The 14175-nt window shown below is 35.1% G+C and overlaps 1 protein-coding gene and 2 long non-coding RNA genes across 6 annotated transcripts in view; 2 read left to right on the forward strand and 1 right to left on the reverse strand.

Annotated features, from left to right (window-relative positions):
* Positions 1–1082: 1082 nt before the first annotated feature.
* On the reverse strand, positions 1083–11794 carry LOC127071584 (uncharacterized). Its single transcript, XR_007785139.1, has 4 exons — positions 8626–11794; positions 7129–7187; positions 6938–7029; positions 1083–3012 (listed from the first exon to the last, which is right to left on the reverse strand). It is a non-coding gene; the product is annotated as an uncharacterized LOC127071584 (long non-coding RNA).
* Positions 5186–6976, forward strand: LOC127071586 (uncharacterized). Of its 2 annotated transcripts, none has more exons than XR_007785141.1 (3): positions 5186–5673; positions 5950–6095; positions 6725–6976. It is a non-coding gene; the product is annotated as an uncharacterized LOC127071586 (long non-coding RNA). The 2 variants fall into 2 exon arrangements; XR_007785142.1 differs by having other exon boundaries at positions 5649–5758.
* A 150-nt stretch (positions 11795–11944) lies between the features above and the next one.
* LOC127071553 (GTPase-activating protein) overlaps positions 11945–14175 on the forward strand; it is a 15283-nt gene continuing 13052 nt past the window's right edge. For 2 of the 3 annotated variants that reach the window (XM_051010949.1, XM_051010948.1), the window contains exon 1: positions 11945–12784. The gene's annotated coding sequence lies outside the window, so the exon portion shown is untranslated. The remainder of the gene's footprint in view (positions 12785–14175) is intronic. The other variant, XM_051010951.1, reaches the window with a different exon arrangement.

Below are 14175 nucleotides of genomic sequence, written 5' to 3' on the forward strand. Positions count from 1 at the left end.
TTATATACACATAAAACTGATAAAGCATGATATAAGATAATATGATCATCGTTCGAATATATATATACATATACATATGTATATGCGCGTGTGTGTGTATTTGTATCATTATCACAGAAATAGAATATAAGATATTCGATTAGAACATTTTTAAAGAAGTCGCTGTTGGACGAAACGAAACTAAAAAAGGTTATGGTCGACAATAAGGACCATTAGGTAAACAATACAAAGTACTTAATGTGTATATATATATATATGTATTTCCGGTCGCGAAACAATCTAATATTCTATGTGAACGGAAGCGTATGAGAATATCGATAAAGATCCTCCTTCTTCCTTTTCTCTAACGTCAAAACGAATTTTTTTTCTTTTCTAATTTAGTTCAAACAATGACGAATGCATGGCTTCTAGTATTGTTTTCCCGCCATCATCTTATTCAAAGTTAGACCAGACAGGACACGTGATTATTTCTTCCTATACTTGGTAACAAAGATATATAACAGCAATAACTCGTCCGTAATTAAGTACATATATACATCATCTATGTAAGAGTAAATAGTGCATTCTATTCTAGTGAAATCGATGACAAGATTGATACACGTTTCGTTCGATGATTGATTTACGTTCCGCATTGATCGATGACGACAAAGATTTTTCTCACGTCAGTTGTTGCAAGAAAAAAAAAGAAATAATAATAATAATAATAATAATAATAATAATAATAATAATAATAATATCGGGTTTTTCTGTTTGCAGGTAATTTAACAAAAAAACAATGGCAATTGTCGGATTTTCTCAATGAGTTAAGAGTTTCATCGTTAAATCGAAAATCGTTTTCATAGAAAAACTTTCACAGTTTTTCCAGGATTAAGGATATATCTATTTATGGATTACAATGTACGCCGTAGAAAATTACAAAACTAAGAGAAACTGTGAGAGTTCGAAAGATAATCCTTCTTTTTCTTTTTTCTTTTTTCTTTTTTTTTGTAACATTTACCATTTGCTTGGATATATATATATATATATATATATATATATATATATACATATACCGCAAAGGACAAAGGTGAATATAATATGTATGTGTATATGTATATACATAAATTGCATGTTCTCTACTGACTTTATGAGGCAAATTGTTCAAACTGAACATATCCGTGAATTCGCAGGCATAAGTAGGACGACCCTTTCTCGGACTATTGTTTTCCAAGAGTCGGAAAAGTCATCGTGTAATTACTCCTACGTATGAATATATACATATATATATACATATATATGGGCGTGTATATATACATATATATAGGAAAGAAGATACAGAGGGTTCCAAAGGTTTGATCTTAAGATTACTCTGTCTTAGGAAGCATCTAATTAATCTATTCAACGACACAACGTAACATGAATTACACGTGAAAATTGACGATGAGTAATTATCAAGAAAGAAGAAAATGTTCTCTCTCTTTCTCTCTCTCTCTCTTTCTTTTTCTTTTTTCTTTCTTTTTTTATTTCCTCTTGAAAGCTTTCAATGTAAAATCAAGTGAGCTCACCTGTTGCATTCTCTCCCGTACGCGGGAACCAAGAAGGCATTCGATGTTAATGACGAGTCGAAGAAGGACTCGTCGACTCGTGCAAGACCGAGTTTACACGATTTCCCTCGTGAACAAATTAATTCAAAATTGTTTCTTATTTTTTTCTTTTTCTTTTTTTCTTTTTTCTTTTTTCTTTTTTTTTATTTTTTTTTTTTTTTATTTATCTCGACTATATCAGCTAAATTATAATGCACTCTCATTTTAATAACAACGATAATAAAAAGAACGATGTAGAAAGAAAAGGGGAAGAATAAAATAAGAAAGAGAGATAAAGACAGAAAGAAAAAGAGAGAAAGAGAAAGAGAAAGGATACGAAGAAAATACTCAACATTTGTCTGTCGTTTCTCATTGTAAGAGAAGAAACAGGACGAAAGCGGGAAAGCAAGTTGCGGTTTTATGTTCGTGCGAACGGCCGCGTTCCTCTCTCGAATCGCGATCATCCACCGTGTTCCTTCACCTCGGTCACGGTTTGCGGATCATCCTCCGTACCAAAATTTCTCAGTACAGTCCTTTCTCCGATTCCGATATTCATCGTGATTACACGCTTCGTAGATGGTATTTACTTTCGAGTTTTTTAAATCATCTCTTTCGAAAGCGATTCGAAATCAACGGATCTATAGATCTCTCGTTGTATTTATCTGATTTAATTTAATAGTTTTTCCTTTTTTTCTTATACAGAGATATTCTACGCTTATATATAATTTTTATTAATACTGTATTTTATATTTTTATATTTTTATTGATACTATAATTTTATGTACATATATATGTGTGTGTGTGTGTGCGTAAGTGTAGATTATTATTATAATTATATGTGCAATTTTATATATGCAAGTATTAACTGTACATACTTGAAAGGATTATTTTATATTCTTGAAGTACATACTAATAATTTCATTGAAAAGATTAGCGAAAACTCGTTGACGTGTATAACGTGTTTCTTGAGCTACTTCATCTATTCTATATATCTTTCTTTCTTTCTTTCTTTCTCTTTCTAACTCCTCCACGCGTTAATACCAGGCAAGTCAAGTTATGCCGGAAAAGGAGCGCTATTGCGTGGGCACGATTGAATTATATAATGTAATATATCGACGGAAGTTAATTATAATTAAATTATGGGTCGTATGTTTTGCTCGGCTTTTTTCTCTCTCTCTCTCTCTCTCTCTCTCTATTTATCTATCTATCGGTGTATCTATCTATCTATCTCTATCTGTCCATATATCTATCTGTCTCTCTTTCTCTCTTTTTTTTTCTTTTTCATCTTCATTCATTTATCCAGTGAATAGGGTTTTGTGAAAGCCCCTCCGGACGGATGGGCTTCCTCCCTCGATGATTCCCCGCTTGGGAAGTCTACCTCGACTTCCCATGCCGTCTACTATCCCCCATCGATTTTTCTTTACTTCGTAGACGAGAGACCGGTCGACGTCTCGAAAGAAAACGCGAAGAAAATTTATTATCTTTCGCACCTTGAAATACATAGTTCTGATTTGTAAATATCTAAAATGTATATGAAATAATTCGTAGCTATTATAGGAGCGGAGAAAAATTCATGACGCATTTACGACGAATTTATTAATTTAATATTTTTAATAATATCTATATATGAAATTATTATTAGTATTAGTATTATTATTATTATTTTTTTTTACTATTATTATTATCATTATTATTAATATTTCATTTTTTTCAGAGAAAAGAAAAAAGAATCTTAACGTAGGTTACTCGATGAGATTATGAAATTTTGACAAATAAATTTCAATGCGGATTTTTAGAATAATACAGCAACGTGTATTTCTTTACAAGATATATAATAATCAATTCTTATGATTAGACTTTCGCCGAGTACAAAGAAAGAAAGACATTTTTAAGTTTCGCATTGCATTTTATTCGCTTCGCGAACGAAGACACGATGAACGCGAATCTTTGCGACATCCCGCACCGTCATTGTTCTCTCCACCATAGGAGCCTGCTCATATCGCAAGAATTCATTACCTTTCTCATACTTGAACGATACGGTCACTCTTGGATTCTAGATATTATAAGATCGTTCGGGTTGTCCTATTATTGTCAGAATATTTTGAACGTGACTGTGCAGACAGGCACAGTTTATCCTTTGTTAAATCATCGCGAATAAGAATTTCAAATATTACGTACTTCATATATCACTAAGTGAATTTCAACATTTTACTTGGAGTAATATGAAGACTTTATCGGTGAATTCACAATAATTATCTATATAAAATTGACGGGACTATAAATCGATCGATAAAAATGACGTAAGGATTATATTTACTGCGATCTTAATCGTACAAACGTCTTGACAAATTATGTAAGATGAGGAAAAAAAATAGAAAAAAAAAAGAAAGAAAGAATAAAAAATATTTTTAATCGATTACTTTCCAACTAATAAAATAAATTGTACATTAATTTTTATATCTATATGATATTTTTTATACAAAATTTATACAATATTAGTATGCAAACCATATATAAAATAAATGAATATATAAATGATAATAAATTAGAATGATTAAATTGTTCGATTTATCTTTGATCGGCATATCTATACGATTATTATTATATAACATTTATGTAACATTGGCATACTACAAATATTCGATTGGCCAATTAGTAAAGCCGAAATTTCTAGTAATTTATATTTCAATAAATAACATTATACATATAATATCACATATATTTTTATTACAAATGTTTAATATGTTATATCTAAATAAAGCGAGAATATATCTAAAAAAAAACTTTATACTTTACTATTGTTTTATTAAAAATTATATAAATATGAATAATACTATAAAGAAAGAAAGAGAAAGAAAGAGTATTTTATTTATTGAAACGCATTTTCATATTTTATTTAACATCGTTAAAATATTTGTTAAAATTAGATATATATTGTAACTTGGTGTTTACTCGCACGAATAATCGTCAACATTCGATCACGACCCACACGTAAAATGCATGCAACAGCAACAGCAGTTACGGTGCGGCATCGTTTGAACCTTATTAGCAGAACGGAAGGACTCACGAATCCATCGCGAACGCGGAGATCGTTCGAGGAACGACGCGACGCAGTAATCCCGAGAAGGCGACATATTAATTTCCCCCTTTATAGGCGTGGCTCCTCACGATTAGTCGGCGATCTCTCTATATTTTAAACTTGCTACGCGATTCTTTTTTAAATGACGCGAGTAAATGACTCCCATCCTATATAAAATAACACGTTCGCTAAATCCTAATCCAAATTAGAACATTAATCTACGCTGGGGTCTTTCGTTCTATTTTTTTTTTCTTCATTCTTTTTCTCTCTTCTTTTTTTTCTCTTACAAAATCAATTGTTAATTCGTTAACTCGAAAGATTATAATATTTTCTTGAATATATATATAAGTTTTAGTAGATGTAATTATTTCTTTTCAAGAAACGATCAATATCATCAAGATACCTCGCAATATATCTTGAAAATTGATTTTTCAAACGTATTAATAAAATATTCTAATATGCATCATCAATCAATATCAATTATTATCACGTAGGATTGTGCAAACATTATTTACAATTAGAGATCGATATGTCGGGTGAAATTGATCGATTAAAAATCTATTATGACGGTAATAATAGTTGTAATGATATGATGACAGAAACAGAAAAAAACAGGAAAAAAGAAGAAAGAAGCATTACAAAACTACTATAAGAAACATTAAAAATACGACGATACCAGAAAAAAAAAAAAAAAAAAAAGAAAAAGAAAGAAAGGAAGAAAGAAACAGTGATTACAATATCCATTCTATTCTACGTTAAAAGTACTCTCGAAAGATCGCGCGTGCGTTTATATGCTTCTACATATATGCATATACGTATCTACATATGTATGTATATGTATATAGTGTCGAATGTGAGCGCGAAGGTTGACACCTACGCTCTTTCGTGTGTGCGCGAGCGCGTTCAAATGAGCTCTCTATGCGTGTACAACAGACGGCGCGGCCGAGACGTCGTCGAGTCCGCGTTTCTCAGCCGCGGAGTAGTCGTACAATACACACACACACACACACATACACACACACACACGAACAGGTAAGCGGAAAAATTGGCTCGAATCGACGGAACTACTTCCGGTGGAGCCAACCGCGAAGGCATCGTTCGTGAGCTCACGCCGGCTGTAAGCTCGCTTGCTTTTGCTTGCTCACTTGTTTGCTTGTTTGCTTGCTTGTTTGCTTGCTTGTTTGCTTGTTTGCTTGTTTGCTTGTTTGCTAGCTTGCTGGCTTGCTTGCTTGCCTACTTGCTTGTGCGCGCGTGCATGCGCTAGAGAGTACATCGAAACAGCACCGACACTGACGATTTTATATTTAGAATTTAACCATCGAAGAAAACCGGGAATAGAGATCAGGCCACATCCGGAACCCTTCGCCGATGTTTTTCAACCTAGGATACGAGGAAAATCCTCGTAAAAAGGGTTCCATGGTTAAATTTGTCTTTCGAAAACTTCGTTCTCGTTGGTAATCTTTTTAAAAGTTACTCTTCATATATATCCGTGTTTCTTTCTTTCTTTCTTTCTTTCTTTCTTTCTTTCTTTCTTTCTTTCCTTTCTCTGGTTCTTTTTTTTTTTGTTTCAGCATTAAATGTCCATTCATATTTTAAATTCTTTTTTAGATTCTCGTTCTTTCTTTTCTTTTTTTTTTTTAATCAATGAAATTTCTGTTATGTATATATATATATATATTTATTTATTTATTTATTTATTCATTTATTTATTCGTAAAAGATTCTTCTTTTTTTTCATTAATAAAATGTTCGTCGATGTTTTTATATTTTATTAATTATACGTATATATACTATATATATATTTTTTTTTCTTCTTCCTACTCTTATAAAGCATCATTTAAAAGAATTCTATAGTTTCTAAAATGATAATTTAGACGTTCCACGAAAGTATCTATAATAATAGACACGCGATTTGAAATTAAAATAGATAAATAGCATCATAAAGTTGGTAAGCGTTAACATCATTACAATGTAGTCTATATAATAGAAGAAAGGCACTAGCGAGTTTCCTGTTTCGCATACACACGCAAATAGCTACGAGAAGAATAACCATTCTACAATACTTTTTTATTCTTATTTTTTAGATCCTATATAAGATAGAATAAATCTGAACGATGGTAAAGATCAGTATGCCATAGACACTATAACTTTCTCGCTCGCACGGATTTGTTATTTTGTGTAACGAGACTGAGAGTATATTACACATATATGTATCTACATACATACATGCATACAAATATATAATACATATTACGTAAGTATACATTATAAACATAGAAAAAATATATGATACATACCCTTGAATCTCGGCTTGTAATATTAAAGAATCGAATTCCTGGCTCCTTCCGGACTCTTTGACCCGTATCCCAGTTCCCTACTTCCGTTGATTCTATTATTAAAGAAACACAATATAACACAGCGAGATTATTTTTCTCTGGCATCTTACTTCGTCTACGTATTACGAATGCAACGTTAAACTTTAACCAACCTCGACATAGTCGTCTTTGTCGTCCACGTTGCTGTGATTCGATGTGGTGTGGTGTCTATCTAAGAAAGTTAACACGAGTTGGTGACTTGGTCTAGTAGAACAGAGAGAAAAAGATAGGAAGGTAGAAAGAGAAAGAGAAAGGGAAAGAGAAAGAGAAAGAGAAAGAGAAAGAAATAGGAGATAGGAATAGAGTTTTACGTCTTCGTCGACATCGGAGATAAAGTCTGTCCGACGTAGAGAAAAGCTGTGACAAATGATTTGTGGTCTTGTATCATTCACGTTCATTAAGACGCAAGGACCACGCGGGATGAACAACATGAAAGAGGATGACGAAGGAAGAGGAAAGATTTTTCTCTCTTTTTTTTTTTTCTTTTCTCTTTTCTTTTTTCCAATGCTGGTTCAACCGGTCTCTCTTTCTCTCTATCTCTCTCTCTCTTTTTCTCTCTCTCTTTCTGTCTCAATTTACTCGATATGCATCTTCACTATACGGACATTTACCAGAAACCGTCGGTCATCCTTTACGGATGTAGACGTGTTACGATAGCAAGTAGAATACGTAAGAGAGGAACGTTCGCTCTTCATCGATCATCGGAACAGACGCGTAATACGCTAACACGATCGTTCGATTCCATGTATTTTACTCGTTAACTCGACCAAGTATTTTCGATGATCTTAGAAAATAATTAGATAACAACGTGTATGTTTACTTATGTACTTACTTACTTACTTATTTACTTATTTATTTATTTGGTTACTTCGTGAAACGCACTTACTCGTATTTCCCTTTATATCTCGATAATTGCACTCGCTCGAGTTATCTTTTGCACGAGGATTACCATCACGTCGTCGTGGTACGATTATTCATCGTCGTTTCCTTTTCGTTAAGGTACGTTTTAATCTTTAGAATTGCACCGTATAACTCGCTGATTTATTTTTTTTTTCTTCTTTATCTTTCCAAAGTAAGGATCGGACATACGCGATTAAGAAAGTGTGACGCGAAACTTACTTTCCACGCGTTTCTCGTTTCTCTCATAATGAGATAGAAAAAGACAGTTTTACATCGCATTTCATTTATAGAGAAGATCGAGAGGAATTAAAGTGATGCATGTTCAAAAGAAAAAAGAAAAGGAAAATAAATAAATAAAATAAAATAAAATAAAATAAATCATAAAGTGATAAAAATCAAATTTCCCCTCGAGAGATTTTCGAACAATTAGACGTTAAATCGATTTTGTCGTAGTATTTAACAAATAAAAACTACGAACTCGTTCCAGTCGAGCTCGTCTACGTCGAGCCAGTGAATCGGTCAAGGAGAAATTTCTAAGAGCACGTGGTACGTTATATATATATATATATATATATATATATATGTACATATATTTAACATATACGTAAGTACATACATAGATATGTATATATATACATACATACATACATATGTATCATCGACACTCGTCGTCGTAAGTACTCGTGTCGGTAATTTTGCATCGATCTCACCTTCGACGATCATCGTCGTCGTCGTCGTGTCGTCGTCGTTGTGTAGTCGTCAGTCGTTGTAAGTAGTCGTGTCGTGCATAGCATTACGCGTTCACGCTGAATGGCACGGAACGATGCACGTGCTACGTGCGTTACGTCAGGACGCATGCGCGTTAAGAACGTAAAGCCCGTACGTACGCGACTGTCACTACCACGACTTCATTCATATTTTTTCCTTCTAGCTTCAGCACTCTACCACCACCACCATCACCACTACTACTACTACCACCACCACCACCACATCACCACCACCACAACACAACACACCAGTTCCATTCACGCGTTCGTTCGGTTGATCGAGCCGGTCGCGAGCCGCGTAGTAACACATAAACGCACACGATTTCTCTTCGATTGGTTACCGCCGATAATGCTCCACATTCGTACGTGATATTTCTCTCTACGTCATCGTACACGTATAGACGATCGTATCACGTACACCGATACATTTATACGTGAATATATATATATATGTATGTATGTATGTATGTATGTATGTATGTATGTATGTATGTATGTATGTATATATGTACTTAGAGATACTTATACGGCAGAGATCGCGATCATTTTTCGCGCTTGGCTCTCTCTCTCTCTTTCTCTATCTCGCAAAACGTATCTCGTCATCGACTTTCTTTCTTCATCTCATTCCACGACACGATATTCATCGTGTTTATTTAAATCGCGATTACGAGACTTTCTCGATCGAGAATGAAATTGCAGCGTTCACTAACAGCGCGATTTTAATTTGGTTCCCTCCGTTCTTTCTTTTTTTTTCTTTTTAATTTTTCTTTTATATTGTTTTATCTACTTTGTCTTTTCTTTTTCCTTTTAAAAAGATCACATTCTTGACTATCCTTTTTCTTTCGTACACACACACATACATACATACATACATACATACATACATATATATATATATATGTTACTATACGACATTGCGTATAAAAACATTAAAACATTTTTCAAGGACTAATTTGCACGATACACTATTAGACACATAAATTAGCACTTTATCGAGCCCCGTTCGTATTTATGTACATCCATCCATCCATACATACATACATACGTACGTACGTACGTACGTATATAATACATTTATGTACGTAAGTAGTTATGTATATATGTATAAGATGTATGTATACATATAAGAGCCACTTATCTTCGATCCTTTCATAATGCGTCAGATAACGTCCGATAAGTCGCGTGCCTTAACGTATAAAAGAGTTTCGTTGTAGACCGATAAGAGACACCCATTCCTGTAATGTTTTACATTATCAATGAACAGGCACGCAAAAGGAACAGACCGCACGAGGAACGTGTATACAAACAATTATGATGCAATACGTGACTCTTTCCAATCGATGAAAGAACGAAATTATTCTACTTCTTTTTCTTCTTTTCCTTTTGTCCTTTCTTCTTCTTCTTCCGTTCAGAATTTGCAAAAGTTTGCGGATTTTGACGAGACCTTTCTACCTACGCACCTTTTCTTTATTATTTTCTAAGACGATCGATTTTTTTGTATATATTTTTTCTTCTCTTTTCCTTCTTTTCTTTCTTCTTTTAAATTCGAAACGAAATTCGAGCGAATGCATAAAGAACGCATTATTCTTTATCGTGCGAAAGGAAGCGATAGGTTCGAGGATAAGATTCGAAGGATTTACCCAAGAATTTCATTTCCGGCGATAACGTAGAGGGAATTTGTTGGACGGGAAGGGTGCTCGGTCATATACATATATGAATACACACAGTATAGGTGCATGTATAAAAGCATGCTACTCGCATAGGACGTCGATACTTTCGGATAACGTATCGTCAATGACGTCAAATATTTTTGACCATCTCTCCCTCCACCTACCATGGATCGTTTTAAATCCTCACACAGGAGAACCGGGCCCTCGTTTCCCTTGCGCGCAAAATAGCACCGTAAAATGGTTCTGTTGGTGTGCGCGATTACCGGCCATTACCGGCCATAATGATAGAACGTGCGTAAGCGCGTTGCAACGACGTTCGAGCTTTAACAGACGGCTCCTTTTGGAATGGACGAAAAAAAAAGAAAAGGAAAAGGCAAAAGAAAAAAAGAAACACGAAGAAAAAAGGCAAGAAAAAATTGAAAAGAAAGCAGTCAGTTGTATATATGCAACTAGACGTATATATATGTGTATGTATGATGTATATACGTACGTACGATGGAACCATGTAATTTCCGTATTTTCGTTCGTCAAGAGAAGCCGACTTAATTACACGGTTAATCGAGCAATTTACCACCACCAACGACGATGCGTCGTCTTCGTTATTTGTTCTTCCTGCAAAAAAAAATGAAAAAGAAAGAAAAAAGAAAAAGGAGCAAAAGAAAAAAGTCTAATTGCAAAGCAAATAGGCTAATCGCTCGGCCGTTAAAAGAAAATTCATCCGAGAAAAAAAGAGAAAAAGAAAAAAAAGAGAAGAAAAAAGAAAAAGAAAAAAAAAGAAAAAAATAGAATGGGATGGTCTTGATAACAGACATAAACTCACCTGACCTGATACTTATCGCTCTCACGATAAATGAATCGCATTATGCTTCGAGATATCGCTGCGATAAATCGACACGACTTACGTAATTTCATCGCGAGAGATCGTATCGTTTGATCGTAGTACGAGCGTGTGTTTACGCGAAGGCTCGATGACCTGCGTTGAAGATAATCGAGAGTAAGTTAATCGAACGAATTTCCAATGATTTCGATAATCCCTAGTTCTCGTTTAACCAAGCTAGCGCGAGGAGTTTTATTGCATACGGAAATGCAAAGAGAAGAAGGTTATGTGTTTATTATTATTATTGTTGTTGTCGTTATTATCATTAGTAGTATTATTTATTAGACGTTTAACGCGTCGTGCATCGATGCATGGCGACAGAAAAAGAGAGGAGAGAGAAAGAGAGAGAAAGATTAAAAGAGAAAAAGAGAGACACGTAACATTTGGTACATCGCCATCGTCGAGTCGGATCCATCCGTTTCCTGCCATTCTAAAGAGTGAAATACATACTTCCTTACTATCATCGTCATCGTCTTCGACGTCGTCGTCATCCTTCCCGTGGCCCTCCTACGTAATGACTATGACTTTCCGCATATTCTTTTTTTTTGATTATCATTAAACCTAAATCGACGATGCATCTCGTGTAATTTTATTGTACAAGCCGATAAGAAGAGGATTAAAGGAAAGGAAAAAGTGAAAGAAAGAGATACATCTAGTTCGAAAAAGAGGATGTAGAGATAAAGATATATATATATATATATATATATATATATATATATATATAAAGAGAGAAAGAGAAAGAGAAAGAGAAAGACAGAGATAGAGACAGAGACAGAGGAAGGGAGAGAAAGGAGGGAAAGAACAGTAGCACGGTCTATTGGTCGAGAGAAAGAGAGAAACAAAGAAAAAGAGAGAGAGACAGTAAAGAGCCAATCGTCCTTGCACTTCGCGGCGGCCCTTCGCGAATTCGGGCCACGCTCGTGTACGTCACTGGGATTTCGTAGCGTCGAGACGCATGGTAGTGGTAAACTAAATGGTGGGGGAAAGGCTGAAAAGAGGAGAAGTGTCGAGTAGTGGGGAGCTCGAACGGAGTGGTGGGGATAGTCGACTCACGGAGCTTGGTGAGGCAGGCAGCGCGGAGAGGTGAGGAGGGTAGCGGGGAGAGGAGAGGCGGAGAGGAAGCGGGCCATTGCGCCATCAGGAAGTGGCTCACCACTTACACGCGCGGAGTTAACCGGCGACACGCACGCTTGTGCGCGCGCGAGAGTATGTTCGAAAGAGAAAGAGAGAGAGAGAGAGAGAGAGAGAGAGAGAGAGAGAAAAGGAGAGGAGGGTATCCAGAGGCAGACGGACTTAACGCATCGAGGAGAGATAAGAAGAGAATATAGGCACCGTCTAAAGAGCGGTGGCGGCGCTCGAGCGAACGAATGGTGGTAGTGGTAGTGTAGTGGTAGTGTGTGTAGTGTGTGTAGTGGTAGTGGTGTGGTGTAGTGGGGCTGGAGTGGGGAGAGAGTCGACTGAAACGATGGGAGGCTCGTCCGAGAGCGGTGGTTTAACCCTGCGTTGAACGCGCGTGTGCGTAGCGTTCTCGCACGACATTCGGGACACCCGGTAGGTACGTGTCAAGCCCGTATACGTATGGCTCTAACCCACCGGCGTTCTCCTTTCTTTCCTCCACCCCTCTTCGTTTCTTTATTTTTTGACTTACTATGTCTTATTTACCTTTTTTCCCGCCTTCTTTTTTTTTTCATTTTCTTCATCCATTATCCCTTGCCTTCGAATATATTATACTTCTTTGTTCCCTCTCTCTCTCTCTCTCTCTTCCTTTCTCTCTGTTCGCTAATTAAAATTCTTCTTCTTTAAATACACATTGTGTATAAACTGTACGCATTATACATTATATATATATATATATATATATATATATATGTATGTATGTATGTATGTATGTATGTATGTATGTATCTGATGATGAAAAATTAATTTCATATCGTGCGATATAATACGTCCATCATTCGCACGTTAAACGCACGTTAGAACTTATGTTCTCCCTTATCCATCTTGAAGATCGACTTATAATTATTTTCCGCGGTCTTTGAATTCAGAACGAGAAATTCAGATTTGCGCGATTGTATTTTAGTACGTCGTTTAGTTCCCGCGGTTTAGTTTCCCGCTTTCTTCCGTCGACTTTGGCTTGGATCCTCGTCCTCGTCTGTAACAGATACCATTGTTTCCCTTCTAACGTCATTTTCTTTCTTATAATACCGAGCCATGAGTTAAATGCGCAAAATACGCTTGTACACATATATACATATATATGTACATACCTATATAATAATCCCTACAGTATCGCTTAACGCTCTTGAAGAATTAGATAATTCTAAAATATATGTCTATATTATATATATATGTATATGTACATTTGTCATTATGTAGAAACAATAACTCGTGCCATCCGTAAAAATTACTATTCACATCTCGGTGAATTAGGTTACCTCGCCCCTTGGTAGGTAGTAGGCGTGTATTTCTCAATTCGGGGTTGAGTTAATCACCGACAGAGGCACATCCCTAATTATCACGGATCGAGTTTAACGATACTCCAAGAGATCTTACCATTCGTCACTGCCAACATTTTTTGGAAAATACGAATGATTTCCAAAAAAAAAAACTAATAACGAATTCCGAAATAATCTCTCCTGTTAGAAAATCGACGAAGATGATTATTTTTCTCGTAAAAATTGAACCATTTCCTTTCCGGACTTCTTTGTGTAATTAAAAAAAAAATGATGCGACGTGTATTAAAATTTGTCATCGAAAATTGACGTGAACGAAGATTGATTATTACAAAATCATTTTTCTAATCATTATACGAAAATTTCATTCATATCGTTGCCTTTCTAACATACCTTTCGTTCGTCGAAACTTTGATTTATACTGGCCTACAATTATAAATGAAGAAAAAAAAAGGAATCTTTTATATTAAGAGTAATAGAAAGAAAAAATATA

The sequence above is a fragment of the Vespula vulgaris genome, chromosome 22 (assembly GCF_905475345.1).
Source record: "Vespula vulgaris chromosome 22, iyVesVulg1.1, whole genome shotgun sequence".
Taxonomy (NCBI): Eukaryota; Metazoa; Arthropoda; class Insecta; order Hymenoptera; family Vespidae; genus Vespula; species Vespula vulgaris.